The sequence below is a fragment of the Elephantulus edwardii genome, unplaced genomic scaffold (assembly GCF_000299155.1).
Source record: "Elephantulus edwardii isolate Elephantulus edwardi_28Jun2011 unplaced genomic scaffold, EleEdw1.0 scaffold00151, whole genome shotgun sequence".
NCBI classification, from domain to species: Eukaryota; Metazoa; Chordata; class Mammalia; order Macroscelidea; family Macroscelididae; genus Elephantulus; species Elephantulus edwardii.
In genome coordinates, this window is record NW_006399901.1 from 1,839,916 (window position 1) to 1,845,377 (window position 5,462).

The 5,462-nt window shown below is 47.4% G+C and overlaps 1 pseudogene; it reads right to left on the bottom strand.

Moving 5' to 3' along the window:
* Positions 1 to 1,107: 1,107 nt before the first annotated feature.
* On the bottom strand, positions 1,108 to 2,249 carry LOC102863826 (annotated as a pseudogene).
* Between the last annotated feature and the right edge of the window lie 3,213 nt (positions 2,250 to 5,462).

A 5,462-nucleotide genomic window follows, 5' to 3' on the forward strand; every position in this document is an offset into this window, starting at 1 on the left:
GGGATGGGTGTGTCAGAGGCAGTGCGGTTGGCGCAGGACAGAGCAAGGTTTAGGGCTGTTGTGCATAGGGTCGCTATGAGTTGCAAACGACTCGACGGCACATAACAACAACAACAACATTGCTAATTCGTAACTGGGCTCTTAGAAACTTGCAAACAACCATCTAAGGATACAACTGCTGATCTCTGTTCATATGGAGCAAAGAACCCAACCCCATAAATCACTGCACAGTTAAAAAACAGGCCTATGAAATTAGTGGTAACACTCATGAAAAATGCATTTCTTAGAAAAATTAACCATGTGAAACTAAAAGGCATATTTGCTAAAAACCAAAGTTCAGAACGCAAGAAGGGATGAGTAGAAATGAAGAACCCAGGGAGGAAATGCAAAGAGTGTTGTCAGATGGCAGAAACTAGAAAAACGGAATAAATGTGTTTTGTCACAAAACAAACAAAAAATACATACCAGTTGTTGAATGGGAAACGAATGTGTTCTGTAAATTCACACCCAAACCACAAAATGTAAAAGCAAGACACAGATTCATACTGTCAAAGGGATAGAGGAGCCCACTTAACGGTCTGCTAGTGGACTAAGCTGGTACAATCTGAGCAACAAACAGACAAACAAAATGCGTATTATAAGTCAAAGTGTAAATCAAATATCCATAAATTGGTAATTATATAAACAGATGACTGTATAAATGGAAGTACCCCATGCAGAAACATTCTAAGCCATTTACACAGATGTCCCATTCTTCTTCTTTTTTTTAAATTTTTTATACGGGTACTCGATGAACATTTATCAATCAGTGAGCAAACGGGAGGGAGGAAAACTCAGAGGGCCTAAAGGACAGTGCAGAACTGAGGAGCAGAGGCCCTAGCAAGGATGCAGTGACCAGCTGCTCCCACCACACATAGTGCACAAGTGACCTGGCCACTTGGCCCTGCTCTGTGGACTGAAGTGGCCCTGGGACTGAACCCTTATTCTGGAGATTCCCGACCAGGACCTCCCCCTCCCAGGAAGGAAACACCACAAGCCCGCAGGAAGGGGCAGTCCTTCCCCTGTCTCAAGGTCTCGACCTTTCTATGCTCAGATGGACTCCACCCCCTAGTGCTCGAAGCTGAACTCCACACCCTCGTACTCGCCACTGCGGATGCGCAGCTTGGGCAGGAGGAAGCCGCCGTGCAGCGTGAAGGCCGAGATGGAGGCGGCCACCTTGCCGCTGTCCTCCTCGGACTTGAGTGCCACAATGATCTGGTCGTCGGTTTTGGGCATGAACTTGAAGGAGGAGAAGCCGTGTGTGGGGACGCGTCCTGGAAGTCGGGGAGGCAGCAGGTTGGTGCGCCGTGCTCGTTCGCTCGTTCTCGCAGTGGCGCTCCTGGCTGGCCCGGCGCGGCGGGAAGAACCGGCAGGCCGACTCGTGGATGGCTAACCTGGTGGCTGGATGCTGCCCTCAGTGCGTGGTAGCTCGCCACCCAGTTCTCGTGGTCCACGCTGCCCTTGTGGCCCACCACCTACACCCACTCGGGGTTGTCATTCACCACCTCGCCTGTGGTGGTGATCCACTCCTTGCCCCGGCCGCCCACATACAGACGCTCGTCCTTCACGGCCAGCCACTCAGCTTTGGAGCCTGTGCCCACGGTGCTGTCCCCATCAGCCAGGATGACGCCGGGCACGACCTGGCGCCATCGATGTGGTAGATCACACCTGGGCAGTCATCGGAGTACAGCTTCCGGTTGAAGACAATCAGCTCCGAGAGCTCCATGCCCCGCCCATTCTCCGCCAGGTGAGACTCCAGGACCTGGTGGTCAGTCCCACTCCACGGTCATCCGGTCCCCGCTATCTGACAGGGTCAGGTAGCCCCTTTTCAGGTAACTGAACCAGATGTGTTCCTTCTGGGCCCGGGACTCGGTGTCCAGGTTGGCGATGTCAGCGAGATGGTAGCGGGTGCCCCCAGGGGTCTTCTGGGGTGGGGACAGTGGGTAGGTGTCGTCATAGCAGTTGGGACTCCCAGCTCCACCCTCTGGTTGTGAACATTGGGCGCGGGTTGGCCTGGCAGAGGGTATGCAGTGGGCATAGACCAGCCAGAGCAGAGCGGCCCCCAGGAAGAAGACCACGATGACCTTCAAGCGAGGTCGGAAGCGGGGGTCCGTGGCCTTGGTCATGGACTCCAGTACGGACAGCCCCCCGACACTTATCCGCAGGGCGTGAATAGGATCGTTCCATTCCAGGTGGTCAGAGGGCAGCAGGGGCAGCAGTGTGGGTGGCAGGCGGAACACGGCGCCTGGCTCCGATGCCCATGACGGTGGGCCTGGGCAGCGGGCCTCAGATGCGGGGCCTGATGCTGAGCGGCCATGTCCACCAGCCAGATGTCCCACTCTTAAAGAGAACGCCTCACTCCTAACGTGTGGTCCCACTCTTAAAGAGAACGCCTCACTCCTAACGTGTGAGTTGCATATAGTGACTTCCTTACAAAGAGTACAGTATGGAAAGCAGAAGGAGGAGAGAGTAATTTTACAGTGAAAAGATCAATCTTGGAGGCTGGACAAAGATGAAAAGGAAGAATCAATGAATAGATAAGTTAGATGAAAAAGGAAATATAAAATGAAAGTTTAATTAGACATGGTAATTAATTAATTACTTCAATAATGTTTACTCTGAAGGAAGTTGTGTTGCTAGCCTAAAGGCCATGTCTCTTTACTGCCTATTTCTCCAGAGAGAGATGGGCCATCTCCTCCCATTGTGACTCACAGCTAAGAATCATAATGAATGAACCATTACAGATTGGTTCCTATTCAGCAGTAGTAAGACAGAGATAGAATCACTTGTCATTAATGTTGTGTTATGTGCTGTTGAGTCACCTGTAACTCATAGCAACCCAATGTACAACAGCTTTTAAAGCCTGCCCTGTCCTGAGCCAGTCTCAATGATTCCGACACCTCTACCCCCACTACCCTAGTTATTTTAACAATCCATCTCATCTGGGGGGTCTTCCTCTCCTACACTGTCCCTCCACCCTTCTGAGCATGATGTCCTTCTCCAAGGACTAACCATATGCTCAAAGTATGAGAGATGGAGCTACAAAATTGAAGCCTTTAAGGAGAAACTTGGTTTCACCCTTTCCAAGACAGACCTATTTATTATCTTGGCAGTCCATGGTATGTTCAGGACACTTCTCCAGCAAAAAACAAAAATGTGTATGGATTATTGAAGGAAAAACCAATATACTCTGTAAACATTAATTAAAATAAATCATGTTGGAATGTCCACTAATGTGATGAAATAAAAATGGCCTCTCTTTGAATAACCTATAATCTCAACCTTAACATGAGAAAAATGTTGTTGGTTTTGGCAGTAAAATTGGAACAAACCTATAGCTGGACTTCCAGCAGGTTTTCAGAGGCTATAAATCACACGGGAGATTATCCATCCTTCTCCCATGGAACAGCTGATATAGTTTGCCTGTGATAAAAAACTGTCTTGGGAATTGCAGTGCAGCTTCTTACCATAGGCAAATTCTGTTCATGAAATATCCTTCAAAATATCTCACCAACATCCCCCCCCCAACTGTCAGAATAATTAAAAACAAGGAACATCTGAGAAACTGTCACATCTAAGGGGATCCCAAGTGTAATTTGATAACTTACATTGGATCCTGGTACAGAAAAAGGACATTAAGTTAAAACAAAGGCATTTAAAACAAACTTTGGACTAAGCTATCAATATTATTACATTGATTGATCATAAACAAGTGTCTCATACTCATATATTAATGATAGAGAAAATTTGGTATAGGTTATTTAGGAACCCTGTATTATCTCTTCAGTTTTTCAGTAATTTAAAAATTGCTCTGAGGGGAAAAAAACTGCTCTGAAAAATTAAGGCTTGTAAAGAGAAAAGAATTTAAAAACAGAAGGGTAGAAAGTCAGACTTGTGGGTAAGATAGTGGACTAGGAGAATAGAAGCCCATAACCTTCTTCAGCCAAGATGGCAGAAAACAAAGATAGAACCGATCCAAGAGCAAGAAAAAAATAAAGAAGTATTTAAAATACCAAATGAAGGGAAAACTTGCTAAGCTAAAAGAGTCAGACACCATGTGTAGACTACAACTGATCTCTGTAAACTTTACTAAAAGGAGCAGTCCTCTACCCAAACATCTACCCAAAGCCAAACCCCCATGAGGTCAGACATACTCCATTACTCTTGCACCTATTTTAACACCAACCAGGCTCTCGACAGTGCAGGGCTCTCTACTACTGCATCTGAAGTGATCTCAGGGGGCCACATTTATAGTTAGCTCCTGTAAGGGGCTTAGTAGGGAAGTTAGCAAGTTGCAGTTCAGGTTGGCAGCAGGAGACAATTCCTCAGTCAAGACAACTTCTCAGGCATGCTTGCAGACCCTTGGTCTTCAACCTCACTACTTAAGTCAGTGTTACAAAATGCCCCTCATCTTCTCAGTTATCGTGTCTCCAGCTGTGTCCTCCAGAAAGCCTGGGCAAAGGCCCCTGGCCCTAGCCCTGGTTCTGGCTCAGCAATCCCAAGTCAGCTCTAGCTCACACTGAGCTGCAGCTATTGTTCCTGGTCTGACTGGAACAGGAATCTATGGCCCCAAAGGATACGCTGCATTCTCTGCTTATCCTTCCTTGTTGGTAGTGAGATTTCCATTTTATGGTGCTAAACTTGCTCACTTTAAATTTTGTTGGGAAAATAGACCAACCCCATCACGAGTCATGCAGTGAAAGTCAAAGCTGATAGCTAAGAAAATAATTTTGCACAGTAAACTTACTACACTCCAAAACTGAATGAACATGCTGAATAAGAAGACTGATGGAGCACAAACTATAAACATAACAATGTGATTACTTTAATCAGTGGTCAAGCCAGCTTGGGAACTTGGGATCAACAGCTGTTTGAAGAATAGAAAGGTTTGATCTACCCTTTTGTTCTCCACACCCTGCTGGGGATCAGGGAAGTGATTTTCCAGCGGTGTTCCTACCAACCAGATAAATGGCAGCGTTCTGCTGGTCCATCCCAGCTCCACTTGCAAGCCATTTTGTATACAGATGGTCCTGCACTCAGAGAACCCCTTTGGGAGCCAACAGATGGTGCCATGCGTGACCTGCAGTCAGTCACTGAATGAGTGAAGGCACCATCTTTGACTGGGGTCCTTACCTCTCTCTCATACCCTTGGGGACACCTGACTTACCACAGTTATATTTTGAGCAGTGCACCCTCAGTGAAGTGCACCATCCTTTGGTGGCTCAGATTGGCAGTGACTGTTTCTCCATATCCGCCTGGGTACTCAGTCTGCACTTAGGCCATGGACTGGAAAGGACAACCTCCCTCGTCAGGCAGACTGCCCTAAGCTCCTGTGAGGCCAGCAGAAATTCCATCCCTGGCTGGGTGCTCTGACCCTCAAGATCACCTAGACCAGAAGAGGTGCTATCATTAACCTGGATTAT